The sequence below is a fragment of the Castor canadensis genome, chromosome 14 (assembly GCF_047511655.1).
Source record: "Castor canadensis chromosome 14, mCasCan1.hap1v2, whole genome shotgun sequence".
Taxonomy (NCBI): domain Eukaryota; kingdom Metazoa; phylum Chordata; class Mammalia; order Rodentia; family Castoridae; genus Castor; species Castor canadensis.
Genome location: NC_133399.1, coordinates 31,111,343 through 31,127,145, shown reverse-complemented (window position 1 = coordinate 31,127,145; position 15,803 = coordinate 31,111,343).

Here is a 15,803-nt window from a genome sequence, read left to right as displayed (position 1 = left end):
AACTATGAATATAATTAACACTAACACATTGTGTATCTCAAAATAGAAGAGAGAAATGTGAATATACCCACCACAAATGATGAATGTTTCATTGTGGTGGGTATATTCACACAGATATGTTAATTATTCTTAGTTAATACCTAATGGATACAAGAATCTAAACTTCATAGTGTACCTCAGAATATTTTAAATTATTATGACTCTATAAAATATAAATAAGTGCATATTGTTGAATAAAGAAGTTCTGCACAAGTGTTTGGCAACTAATCTCCTCATAGCACATTTAGTCCCCCTTTTTTTGCAGTACTGGGGATATAATCCAGGACCTTATGCATGCTAGGTAATTGCAGCACCACTGAGCTACATCCCCTGTCTATTTAGTCTATATATCTGAAACTAAGACTTCCTTGACTTCAGCCCACACATAATGATACATTTGCTTTTGTTGTTTTGTTTATTTTTGGTTACTGGGATACTTTTATCATTGTTACTATTCTCTGGGGTTCCTGGTGTTATTGAAATTGTTTTATAATCTCATGATTATGTTATGTATATATTGTCTACTACTCTACCTTTCTTAAAAATTGAACAATGTTCAAATGATGAGAAATGTTCTCTTAATGCTATCCTGCAAAAAATTTCAAATATTACTTTGAAAATTACAAATTCATATGGAATGAAATAAAATGGTACTAAATATATTGGTTAACAAAGTAAAATATTGAAGTTCTTCAGTAGAAATTGTTTAAAAATGCACTTCAACTTGAGGAATATTTCTACCTGGTAATGATGGTTTATGACCAAATCTGCTGAGAATTTGGACATGTCTTAATAATATTATTACAGGTTGGCTTGCAATAAAATTAACACCTTGCTTTATAAAAAATGAAGAAACATAATTTAAAAACATAATCTCATTGTGGAAAGGATATTATTGGATCTATATTGATAGCATTGAATATTTTGAAAAGCTGTTAATGTAATTCCAACCAGGCAATCATCACTTAGTGTGTTTATATTCTGAGTCATAGTGGTAAAAACAGATTACAACTTGTGAAAAATATTTTTAAAATCTTAAAGTTTAGTCAACATCAATCTTACATTACATAAATACTGCTGAAGGTGAATATGGTGCATGTAATTTATGTATATCTAATAGAACAATGAAATTTGATGAAGTTGCTCTAAGAAGGGGTTAGGGAAGATGAGGGAAAAAGGTGTAGGGTGTGAATCTAATTAAGATACATTGTAACCATGCATGTAAATGTCCTAATGAAACCACCCTGTTCAACTAATATACCCTAATGAAATGTAAAAAAAAAACACATATGTTTGGAATGTCAAAATATCTTAGCTCATATTAGTTATTATTTAGACATAAAAGTATAGATACATATTTTTAGACCTAAAAGAGGAATTTGTCTTCCTGATGTCAGTAATTTTTAAATTTTTTTTACTGTTGTGCTGGATGGGGTTACATTGTGGTATTTACAAAAGTTCTTAGAATACTGGTATGAGTAGATTTAAAGAAAATCATTCATTTTTAATTTTAAATGAATATTGGGATTTATTAGACAAGTAGCATATGCACACAAGGCTGATGAAATGAATATGAGCAGAAACAAGGGAGAGAACTAGATGCTATGCACCTGGCTTCAGGGGTCAAGAAAAAACTTTACCAAAGCCCTCACTTCTGTAGGCATTTGGGGATATGCATTCCTGTGATCACAGTGGTGGCAAGATAGCTGGCTTAACGAGGACCTTTGGATATTGAGCCCTATGGATAACGAGACAGTAAGAGTGAGTTTATGACCATCACGTTGAACAGAGATGCCACAGACATGAAGCCCTACCTGTGCCTCCTCCCACAGACAGTCCTTCCTGGCCAGGACACTGATGACTAGCTTAGTTTCCCTGCCTTTCTTGAGGACTCATCTTCCATCTTCCATCTTCCATATCCGGGTGAGATGTTGAACAGCATTACTCTTGAAACCAGGTAACTGAATTCTCTTACCTAATGTTTTGCAAGTGAGTTCAGGTTAGATCCATGTATCTAGTACATGTATTATTTAATTCACTTAAATATCTATTCATTTTCTCATATACTCTTGCCAAATAACATCTGTATCACTGACAAGTCTTTTCTTATCATCTTACTATGTAGTATTCCTCAAAGGGATTTTGAGTACTTAAGCACTTCCCTACTTTTTCCATTTATCATGCTAAAGATGTTCTCTTTCACTTTTTATCCTCAACTGCCCTGACACATTGTTTCTAAAGAATGAAATGTACTATGTTTAATGTTTCATGGCAGTAAAAGGGACCCATCAGAAAATGTCAATACAATTGTCACTTATGGTGAGCACTTTTCTAGGTGTCTTTGTTGCATTCATTTTTCATCAGGAAGCATTGCCAAAGTTCATTTACAGCTTCATTGAGGCATACTTGAACAAAATGTGATTATATTCAAGGTGCAAAACATAATGGATTATTGTACATAATCACAACCAAATGACTAACACAACAAAGTTAAGTAGTACAGTCTTAATGTATTTCCATTGCCCAAATAAGATATTCTGGATTTTCATACAGTTGATGACAGTTCCCCTACACAAAACATATGCTGAAGGCTGGAAGACAATCAAGGTGTAAGAGTCCATATTAGACCAAATGCTATATGCTGTCATCGACCCTCTATTTCACTTGAAGTCACAGACAATGCTCCAAAGGGACAGTCCTAGTATGACACTAATCATTTTATAAGATTCTTTAAGGGTGTGTTGTCTGATAAGCTTCTGTTTGTGAATCTCAGGAAATTATAATTTTATTTTTGTTTCCTTATGAGACTATACATTTCATCTCATCTTGTCGTAAGATGATTTTTCAGAGGTGTTGGGGTTTGTCCTCTGGGCTTTGGGCTTATGATGTATACATGCTTGAGCCCTGCTTCCAGCAATTTTGCTCTATTTTGAAAATAGGGTGTTGGGTTTTGCCCAGGCTAGTATGAGCCATGATCCTCTTATATTACACTTCTCCCCATTGCTGTGATGACAGAAGTGTACCACCACACACAGCTTTTTTCACTGAAATAAGATCTCACAGTCCTTTATTCCTATGTTGGATTGGAAACTGGATTCTCAATATCTCAGCATCTCATGTAGTTTTGATGGCAGGTGCACTTTATTGTTCCAGCTATTTGTTGATATTGGGGTATCATGACCTCACTGCCTAGACTGGCCTTGTTTTTCTACTTTTTTATTATCTAATTATTGTTGTATTAGGGGTACATTGTGACATTAACAAAACTTCTTACAATTTGTCATAGTTGAATTCACTCCTCCATCATTCACATTTATCCCTTCCACCCTCTGTAGTCATAACATGTCTCATTTTTCCATGTTTTCATATATGAGTACATAATATTTCCACCACATTCACCCTCTTTCACACTTTCTTTATATCCTCCCTACTACCACTGATACCAACCCCTCTACAGGCATCGTTTTACCTTCCTGTTCTCTGTTTTTGAAAAAAGTTATTTTTGTTTGCTTAAGATGGCTATACAAGGAATTTCATTGTGACATTTCCATGTTTGAACTGCAATCCTACCAAACTCAGCCTCCTGACTAGCTAGGATTATATGATTGAGCTTAAATGCCCAGATTAGGTGCCCTTTTAAAGCTTAAAATATTTAAAATTTAAAATATTTCCTTTCTGGAAAAAAATTTGGAGGCTACTTAAAAAGCTGGACATCGATCTACCATTTGATCCAGCAATACCACTCTTGGGGATATACCCAAAAGACTGTTACTCCAGAGGCACCTGCACATCCATGTTTATTGCAGCACTATTCACACTAGCCAAGTTATGGATACAGCCAAGATGCCCCAGTACTGACGAATGGATTAAGAAAATGTGGTATCTATACACAATGGAATTTTATACAGCCATGAAGAAGAACGAAATGTTATCATTCGCTGGTAAATGGATGGAATTGGAGAACATCATTCTGAGTGAGGTTAGCCTGGCCCAAAAGACCAAAAATCGTATGTTGTCCCTCATATGTGGACATTAGATCAAGGGCAAACACAACAAGGGGATTGGACTATGAGCACATGATAAAAGCGAGAGCACACAAGGGAGGGGTGAGGATAGGTAAGACACCTAAAAAACTAGCTAGCATTTGTTGCCCTTAATGCAGAGAAACTAAAGCAGATACCTTAAAGCAACTGAGGCCAATAGGAAAAGGGGACCAGGAACTAGAGAAAAGGTTAGATCAAAAAGAATTAACCTAGAAGGTAACACCCACACACAGGAAATCAATGTGAGTCAATGCCCTGTATAGCTATCCTTATCTCAACCAGCAAAACCCCTTGTTCCTTCCTATTATTGCTTATACTCTCTCTACAACAAAATTAGAAATAAGGGCAAAATAGTTTCTGCTGGGTATTGAGGGTGGGGAGCGGGAGGGGGTGGAGTGGGTGGTAAGGGAGGGGGTGGGGGCAGGGGGGAGAAATGAACCAAGCCTTGTATGCACATATGAATAATAAAAGAAAAATGAAAAAAAATAAAAATAAAAATAAAAGGGTAGAGGCTGCTGATTGGCTGAGTTGGGTCACATGAGCCAACCATAAAGCCTTTTATGGTTGTCTGAGGTGTCTTCTACCAAAATTCAAGTATGGTAGAAAGAGGGGAAGGGAAGGAATTCCAAGAAAGCAGGTTTTCCACCAAATCATATACATAGGAACCAGAGTTAAAAAATTACTATTTGTAAAAAATTCACTTCTCCACAAATATTACTGTTCCAGGTCTCATGATGGGAGTCCCAGGATACAGAGATAAAAAACAAAACAAACAAACAAACAAACAAAAACCTCCTGATCTACATCCACAAAAAAAGCTCACTGATAATTTATGATAGCTGGAACATATGATTCACACACAAAAAAGGGAGAGGAAGCTAGAGAAAAAAAATAAATAAAGCTTAAAATATTCCCTATTAATTTAGGGAATAATTACCTTTTGGTGAGAGGGGTAATCCTACACACAGAGTTGTCCAGATTCTATTATAATTAATTTTAAAGTGCCTGACTTGTATTCCCATAGGGTAATCTTACAAGCTTTAGGGTGTAGGAGGGCTAATATGGTCCAAATAATGTGTTCAAATGTATATAAATGGAAAGAATGAGACCTGATGAAACTACTCCAGGAATAGTGGAGGGGAGACTACAGAGTGGGAGGGGGGATAAAGGAGAATGATGGGGGCTATGAATTCAATTATGATGGATTTGATATATTGTAAGAACTTTGGTAAATGGCACAATGTACCCCTAGCACAACAATAAAAATGCATGAAAACAATATATTCTAATCTTTGATCAGACTCACCTGCGTGGATGGCAAAAACATCTAAAACATTTTGATGAGCATATAGAATATTATGTATGATGAAATCACATAACAATAGTATAAAAGTAGTACAAAGTATAGTTTTGTACAAATGATTAACATACTATCATCATGACATTACCTGACTGTGCATTGTTTGCATATCCTTTCCCCTATTGATCATTTAGGTCCTTTTCCCCTGTTGCTTCATTACACGAGGAGGGGTCATGATGGCATTTTGTAGTCATCCTTGCTTTGCTCAGCCCTGGGGTATTATTCCTGGGGTGTCCTCTGTCTTCTCTCTTTTGTCTTTCACCCTTTCACCTTGAACTTCCATCATAAATATCAAAACTTGTCCACAACTTAAAAATATGATAGGAACAAACATTTCATGCTTCTATATGCTAACTTGTGTGCTTGGTTATTTTCATCTACTTATATTGCTTTTTGAAACATCCCTGTGGATTTTCATAACTGTCTCCATCATGCAAATGGGAAAATTGTAAAACTGAATTTTCTCAGAAATAATCAGGTCCTTCACATGTTACATATCCATTTCACAATGAGGAATTAATCACTGGATTAATAACGTTCCATGTCTTATGCTCAACTGGCCTACACTTTTATAACCAGTTGTCTGTTTCCAGACAATGTCAACTCCTGCTCAGGGCCTCATTTGTGAAGCAAAATCCTTAGATTAGGGGCTCACTACACCATTCAATGGCACACATACAGTGGTTCCATGATATGAAACACTGAACCTGATGCCATGTTACAGAAATTCCTTAACTACACTTACAAGATAAACAAGTGGGTCTGACATGGTTAGCATTTGTCAATTTTCATTTTTAAAGCTAAAAATCTTTTTTCAGTTTTCAAACAACAAAGACTTCTTTTTCCTAAAATAATCAGATTTACAGTTGGAAAGGGCATATGAATTATTTTCAAAACATTTCATTTAAATGAATTCTCTTTATAGGATCTAAATACTAACTTGAAATTGAGAAAAATTCTCGGATTCATTATAAGACAAAAGAATTTAGCATAAGTTAAATAAATTTATTCCCTTCTCCAGGAACCAGCACCATTATATTGTCTCCATTAGCAAAATCTGATCTATTTCAGTAATCCTTCCTTCTTGTGTGGTTTCAAACTCTGACATCTTCCAGTACCACACTGACAAGTCATTACTTATATGACCTCAATATGTACTTACAATTTTTGTCATGATGTGATTTCTTGATCCTCTACATTGTTCACAAGCTCTAGTGGAAGTAGCTGTGATAAGTGGATGGCAACACTAGATTCCATGATTACCCCAGAAATTAATCACTCTGATTCTTCATTGCCACTTTTCCTTAATCAAGCAATTCCTTTTTTAGGAATCTGACTAAGTCTTAGGACAGGGGAGATGCTTAAAGCTGATCCATCATGTGGCCACACAGTATTACTCCAGGGATCAGTGCTGAGGCTCCATGTTCACCAGAATCAGGGATGAGGTAGATGAAAAAGAAAATAGGAAGGAGTGTCTTATCCAGGTCTGACTCTTAACATTACTTTTCTAGCATTGTATGTGATAAAAATGGAAGACATGTGTAAAGAAAAAATAAGTGAGTGATAAATGCTAGTGGATGAGAGGGGTTTACTTCTTGTTCTCATGAACTCTCATAAGAAAGGGAATTTGATAAAGAAAGATCATGGGTCTACCAATGAAGGTTAACTATAATCACTCCTATTAAGTACTTTTTAGTTTGCAATTAGCCATCTCTACCTATTTTGACCTCTCTTCATATGGTCAAAGAATGATAAATAGAAATAAGTATGTGTGTTTTACAAATTTCCAGTAAGGAAAAGGGAAAGAACTTCTGAAAGTGAGTGTTTTATCATATATCTAAAACATAAAGGTAATATTACATAGGAAGTTCTGAGGTTTTCATTCTTCATGGCCTGCAGATGGAAATGAAGGTCTAATACATGGTAGGCAAATACTCTAGTATTGATTTATACCTCCAGCCCTGTCCTGTGTTTTCATCTGTATGTATTTTGAGGTGTGCCAAAACTTTGCAATTATTTTTCTAAGTACCCAAATCATAAAAGGATGATTATATAGGTGTATTTGCTTCAACGTTCTTTCTATCTCTCCAACAGTTATTCTGAAAATTTGCCTAAGTTGCCTGGATATCAAGGTTAATTAAGTTATGCTTTCTCTAGGACTTGGACAATAATATACATAATATTAATGACTCTACATATGTAATTATATATAATAAAATGTGTATATGTTTATATATGTACATATATATAATTCTCTTTTCCTCCATTCTGTCAGGGGAAAAATGCTTCACTTAGCTTCAGAAAAGCAAAATTTTGCTTTCAATAATAAAAAGAAAGTAACAGCTATGTATTTTCCCATGTCTCTCTGTCTCTGTCTCTCTCTCTCTCTCTCTCTCAGGAAAGATCACATAACTTGTGGATACATTTTAACTTCTCCACATCCATAACTAAAAAGGCCACCTGTTCTAAATGACACAGTTATGGTGCCCTTACCAGCCTGGGTGCTTAAATTACTCTGTGGAACACAACCATTGTGCTGTGCATCAATTAATGTCAATATCATTTAAACATCAATTTGAATATTTGCAGATGTATGTAGGACTCACTTGATCAGGCATTACTTTCTTATCTTGATCTCAGGTCATGAGCTATGGCCTGTAGAGTCACAACACCAAGTGTGTGCCATTCAATGTGTGCCATCCACACTATCTCAACACAGAGAATAGAAGACTAAATATAAGAGAGTAAATGCAGGATATTGTTTACTAGGATATCATTAATGTACCTTGAGGGGAAAAGATGTAAACTGAGTAATTTTAAAGGAAGATAAGTTCTGGGTTGTTAGAAGCAGTACCTCATAAAGGCTCAGTGTACCAGTTCTGGAGTCCAGCATTCTTATTCTGATGCCAAATCTGGGCTCTGAGTCCCATTAGCAGTATCTTTGGACAGGTTGCTAAACCACACAGTGCCGTGTCCTCACTTATAAATGGAAAAGAATGGCACTTAACCTACAGGTCTTATGAAAGGACTGAACTATCTGATATTTTAAAACATCTATATTATTGCTTAACATAAGATGAAAGTCAATATTGCTCTCATTATTTATAAGATTGGTACTCAAAAGGTGAATGCAAATTTTAGGAGGACTCAAGTGTTAAATATAAAAAAGAAAAGAAAGATACACTACTAATAACAAAGGAAATTTTGTTATTTTACATTAAAAAGAACATTGACTAACCCAGCACAATGAGAGCCTTCTGGTCTCAAGGTAGCGTAATTACTGACATTAACCATGACTCCTTGTAGGAAAGCCTAGCTTTAGGTTATAGATAGAAAGTGCATAAGGGTCATAAGCTATTCGTCACACTATGTTAAGGGAGACATGAGAATGCCAGGATCACTTCAGAAGGCATCAGGAAAAAAAACTGAAGAGGTTTCAATGACAACAGGAAGGACAATTTGAGATGAAAACCTGCAATGAAATATGTCAAGTGTATTTAAGAACCATGTCCATATTTGGGTGATTGTAAAAATCCAATCCATTATTTTTATTATGAATTTTAAACTGGCACATAATAATGTTATGTAATATGAATAAAATAACATATATCATATAATAAATTAAAATTAAGTATTTTCCACTAAATCATTTGCAATAATAATTGTAATTTATCATTATTACTATCTTACAGAACTAGAGGTTGAATATGCCAATTTATACATACTAGATAAGCACTTTACCACTGAGCTACATCTGCAGCCTTATTATTTACTATGCTTTTAAAGTAATGAATAGAGTAATCAAGATGAAGTCTGTCTTTTCATTGGTACACATGCATGCAAATGCAAAAATTATACATGTTGAAACTGTTTCATGAATGAAGAGGGGGTTGGGATAAAGGTGAGAAGTGGAAGGGATGAATTCAAATATGATGTAGTTGACACATTGTAACAACCTTTGCAAATGCCACAATGGAACCCCACCCATCACACACACAAAAAGAAGTACACTCAGAGTAAACATTTACTTGATTTAGGAAAGTTCTTTGTTAATATGTATTTCAGCCTGCAAATGAGGAAAGAATGAGGATGCTTACATTTTGTAACTTTCAATAGAGTATCTCAGAATAATTAAGAGGCAAGGCAAGCAATGTATACACATTTCCATAAGAAAATAATTAAGAATACTTGATTTAAAAAGAACCTATGTGTACTTTTTAACATCTACGACAAAGGATGTAAAAATGTCAATGTGCCCGATAACAAATATTTTCAGCTTGTGGTCCATGTTGCCTCTGTGACAAGTGTTCAACTCTGTTTTTGTAAAATAAAAGCAGCCACAATTCATAAAGGATTATCTGTAGTCTGCAAAATCATTATTTACAAAACAAGCAGCAGGCAGGATTCAGTCCCAAACTGTTGTCCCAAGCTGTGTTCTTGAGTATAGCACTAATAATGTTGTAAAATTATATTCTTGAACACATAAGGGAGAGGAACTTGCTATATTTTGGATATAAAAATTCTCCCACAGGATCATGTGTTAATGGCCTGGTCACCTGTTTGCACACTTGGGAAGAGCCAGAAACTTTAAAAGATGCATCCTTATAGAGGTGTCCAGGGCATTTCAAGCCATGGCCTCAAATGGAATTTTAGATTCCTGGTACCTTCTCCTCTTTCACTCTCCAGCCATAATGTGAGAAGTCTTGCTCCACCAAGATCTTCTCCCATGATGACCCAAGACAAGATCAAAGCACTGATGCCAATCTATCATGGCCTGTAAACATGAACCAAAATAACCATCATTGTCTTTTTAAGTTGATTATCTTCAATATTTGTCATAATGACACAGAGCACAACAACACAGAATGTTTTTTTTCTATTTTATTGTTCATAGGTTCCTCTATTTGAAAAAAATCAGTGGGAAATAAAGCCTTGGGGACCTTAGCTAACAATAATGAATCATGACTTATAAATAGCTAGAGAGAGGTTCTTTTTTATTTTATCAAGTGCCCTTTTATTTTGAAAAGAGCCACTTGAACACTTTTCCCACAAGCAAATGGTAAAAGTTGGAGGTGGTGAAAGTGATAATTACCCTGATTTGGTCATTGTAATGTATACATACATGATAATACAACATTTTACCTTATAAGTGTATATACAATTATGTGTCAATTAAAATTTTTAAATGAATACAGAAAATAACTTGGGATAGAGGAGTGTATTGAGCAATAAGTGTTGAGTAAAATACAAAGCAAGAAAAGGGGAGAGGAGAGAGAGTGGTAGGAGGAAAAGTCTACCTACTGCGATCTTTTGTTTTATTTCTTATAGACATAAACATTTTCGTCAGACCCATCAGCACGGAAGCAGCAATTCTCTCATATACTGCAGTATTCCTTCTTCTGGGACTCTCAGAGAATCCAGAGCTGTAGCCCATTCTCTTTGGACTGCTCCTGATCACTGTGCTGGGGATCCTGCTCACCTTCTTAGATGCCAACTGTGATTCCCATCTCCACACTTCCATGTGCTTCCTCCTTTCCAACTTGTCCTTGGCTAACATCTATTTCATCTCCGCCATAGTTTCAAAGATGATTGTGGACATATAAACTCACAGCAGAGTCATCACCTATGTTTATATTATTTTTGCAATATGGATGATATGCTTCTGACTGTGCTGGCCTATGATGACCGGTTTGTGGCCATCTGTCACCCACCAAAGTACAATGTCATCATGAACCTCAATGTCTATGGACTCCTCCTGGTTCTGCTACCATTCCTTCTTAGTTTCCTGGCTGCCTGCCTCATACTTTCATGGCACTGCAGCTGTCCTTGTGCACAGACCTAGAAATTCCCCACTTTTTCTGAGAACTGATCCTTATTCAAAGGATTGCTTGTTCTGGTATTCTCATTAATAATATCTGGTATATTTTTTGAACATACTATTGGGGATTTCTCCCCTTAATTTTTTTCTTGTACTCAAATTGTGTCCTGTATCTTGAATATTCCACCAGTAGGTAGAAAGCATAAAGATTTCTCCAATTATGGGTCACACTCACTAGTTGTTTCCTTGTTCTATGGAACATGTTTTAGGGTTCACCTGACTTCTGGTACTCATTCCTCTAGGAAGCAGGCCATTGCATCAGTGGTGTACACTGTGGTCACACCCATGATGAACCATTTATTTACAGTCTGAGAAGCAAGGACATCATAAGAGCTCTGTGGAACCTTACTTCTATAATGATATCTTTCCACTGTTGTATCAGATGAAATATGAAAAAAATATCATTTAACTAATAGTTGCCTACATTGAGTGAAACTGCACAGTGAAAGTATTGTAATAGAATTGAATGGCAAATTTATAAAATATGAAGTAAGGATTAACTACCCCATTAAAAATTTTCGTACTCACTATTAAATATAGTGAAAATTATATTAGAAAATTTTGTGCAAAACATGGACTGAAAATTACAGCTGGGCATTGTGGTAAATGTAATCCCAATACTTGCAAGGTGGAGGCCAGAGGATCTCAGGTAAATTCAAGAACATCCTTAACAAAACAAGATATTGTCTCAAAAAAAAGCAAGGGCTGTGTGCAAAGCTCATCAGTAGAACACTTGCATAGAATGCACAAGTCTTTGGGCTCAATGCCAAGAACTGCACCAAAAGTGAAGAAACAAGTGAAAGGAAGAAGTAAGGAAGGGAGTAAGAGTGGATGGGAGAAAGGGAGGGAGAAAGGGAGGGAGAAAAGAGAACAGGAAAGAAAGAAAGCTACAAGTCAACATATATTCACTGATGTTAAATGCCAAACAAGTGCCATGCATAACTGACTGAAAGTGCAAGCAGTGGAGTTGAGTAAACACAATGCACAGATCTGGAAATTCTATGTTTGGCCTTAGTGGTTGGTTAATCAGCCCTAATCAAGGCCTTACTCCTATATGGTTAGTCTTCAGGGAAATGCACTCCTAGTATCTGTATGATAGTAAAATAGCTGGTCTAATGAGGACCTTTGAATACAGAGTAGAGTCCCAGGGAACCAGAATCTGTAGGATCTGGCATGTGTGTCCTCATTCAATAGATACGCCAAGTCTGGAATAAACACAAACATCTACACCCATACATGATCCTTCCTGACCAGGATACTGTTGCAGCAAATGATTCTTCTACCTATCCTGAGAACAGAGCTTCTGTCTTCAACATCCAGGTGAGATACATTCAATCACTGCCATTGAAATAAATGGAAAGATTTTATAAAATACTTCATTAATGGAGGCATTTCCTGAGAATTTCATCCTGTGGAAGCATTGGGGAGAGGACAAGCATACAATGATGGGAACAAGTTGCCTTCCTTCTCCTGTCAACTATGCATCATTCCCTTGACAAATTCTCATGTATTTTCACACCAATACTCCCCCCAGTTCTCATTCTGTTTGCCTCATTCTCACAAAAAAGGCAGTGACCATTTCTTCCAGAGAAGAAGTCTTCCCTTTCTCAAGCATGCTGGATGTTTTCAAATATTCTCATCTTTACATGAGTTACTGTGGTGGTATTGAGCAGGGGTGTTGATCAATGTAGGGATTGTCTGTTTCCATAACAAACTACCACAAACTAGATCACTTAAAAATAGAAATATCTTTTCTCATAGTTGGAGGCAGAATTTCAAAGAACAAATGTCATCCAGGTTGATTTCTAAGGTATTTTTCCATGGCTTGTAATTGCCCATATCTAGCTGTTTTTTCTTTCCATTGACAATATTGAGGTTTGAGCTCAAGACCTTGCATCTGCTAAGCAAGCACTATATGCCTTTTGACACAACCCCAGCCCTTTTTCTTTAGCTTATTTTTCAGTTAGTTTCATAGACTTTTTGCCCAGGACTGGCCTCAGACTATAAAACTTCTATGTTCCCATGTAACTGGGACATCAGTTGTGTGCCATTATGTCTGGCCCTCTCCTTGTGTTTCAATGTGGTCTTGTTTTCCTAGGTGTCTGCTTTCTTATCTCCTTTTTCTTTAAGGACACCAGTCATATTAGATTATGGTGCACACAAATGGCCACATTTTAATTATCATTTCAAATACCACTTCCAAATACAGTGATGTTCTCATGTGTTAGGAATTGAGATTTTTACCACATGAGATTTGGGGTGGATGCAATTCACCACATAGCAATATCTTCTATCGTTCTCCTTGAACATTCCTTATTTTCTTTATAGTTGTATTTGATGAGGGTACATTGTGGCATTTACAAAGGTTCTTACAATGTATGAAAGATGTTATCCTTGAATTCACCTTGTCACTGCTCTTCTTTATCTCCCCTCCCTTGATTCCTGGAACAGTTTCTACAGGTATAATTTTTTCATTTACATACATGTGTACAAATTTTTGCACCATATTCATCTTCCTTCCCCTTCCTTCTCCCCCTCCCACTGGTGCCCCTCCCAGCAGAACCTATTCTGCCTCCTGTTCTCTGATTTTGTAGAAGAAAATAGATAAAAGATAAGAAAAAAATGACATTTTTACTAGGCTGGGATCAAGATAGCTACACAAGGAGTTTCCTTTTGATATTTCCATGCACATGTATATTACAGCCCCATTTGGTTCATATCCTCTAATCCTATTCACTCATCCCTAGTCTCTCCCTGTGGTGGCCCCAGCCAGTTTAATATTTCTATATTCACTCCTGAGTAGAGAGCACATCAACCACATTATAGTTCTTAGTTTCTTTCCTTGTCCTATCTCTCCTGTGTTTCATGATATTGCTATATTTGTGTTAGATCTTTTTTCCACATATGAAAGAGAACATGTGGGTTTTGACCTTCTGAATCTGGCTAACTTCACTTAAGATAATGATTTCCAGTTCCATCTATTTACCTGTGAATGACAAAACTTCATTCTTCTTTGTGGCCAAGCAAAATTATAAATACCACATTTTCTTAATACATTCAGCAGTAGTGGGACATCTTTAATATTTCCATAGATTAGACATTGTGAATAGTGCTGAAATAAACATGGGTGTGCAGGTGCCTTTGTTGTAAGCTGACTCACATTCCTTTGGGTATATCCCTAGGAGTGGTATTGCTGAATGGTATGACAGATCTATTTTTAATTTCTTAAGGAGCCTCCATACAGTTCTCCGTAGTGGTTGTACTACCTCATATACCCACCAGCAGTATATGAGGGTTCTTTTTCTCCCGTATATCCTCCCCAACATTTGTTGTTATTTGTGTTCTTGATGGTAGCCATTCTAACAGGAGCGAGGTGGACTCTTAATGTGGTTTTGGTTTGCATTGCCTTGATGACCAGGGATAGTGAGTATTTTTTCATGTGTTTTTTAGCCATTTGGACTTTTTCCTCTGAAAAGGCTCTTTTCAGTTCATTTTCCCATTTCTTCATTGGGTCATTGATTCTTTGCCTACATTTTGAGCTCCCTGTATATGCTGGTTATCAGTCCCTTGCTTGATGTATACCTGGCAAAGATTTTCTCCCATTCCATGGGTGTCCTCTTTGATTTAGACAAAATTTGTTATGTGGTGCAGAAGCTTTTTAATTTCACGTAGACACAGTCATAGATCCTTTCTCTTAGTTGCTGAGCCACTTGAGTTCCGAAGTCATTGCATATGCATTTTACTTCCAGTGTATCTCCCTGCTTTTTCCTGTGCTAGCTTCAAGGTTTCAGTTCTTATATTAAGGTCTTCAATGCACTTTGAGTTGATACTTGTACAGGGTGACAAATATGGATATAGTTTCATTTTTCTGCAGGCAGATATCCTGTTTTCCCAGCAACATTTTTGAAGAGACTGTCATGTATTCATGTCTGGTTCTTGTATTTGGTTCAGGTGTCATCATATCTATTTTTGTGCCAGTACCATGCTGTTTTTATTGCTATGGCTCTGTAGTATAGTTTGAAGTTGGTATTATGATACCTCCAGGGTTTTGGTTTTTGGGCTCAAGAATGCCTTGACTTGTCTTTTGTGGTTCCAAGTGAACTTTAGGTTTGATTTTTAAATGTCTGTAATGAATGACATTGGAATTTTGATTGGCATTGCATCAAACATTTAGATTGCTTTTGGCAGTATAGCAAATTTTTTTATGTTGATTCTACCCATCTATGAGGATAGGAGATCTTTCCATCTTATGTAGTCTTCTTTAACTTATTTCTTTAATGGTTTCTACTTTTCCTTGTGGAAATTTTTTCTTGTTATTCACATCTTTTGTTAAATTTATTCCTAGGTATTTGATTTTTTAAGAGTATTGTAAATGGAATTGTTTTTCCATATTTCTAAAGTTTTTTAACATATTAAAGCCCTGTGCACATTTTACTCTGTTTCTGAACCCCCTAAATTAATTCATTCATTCACTTTTTTTCCT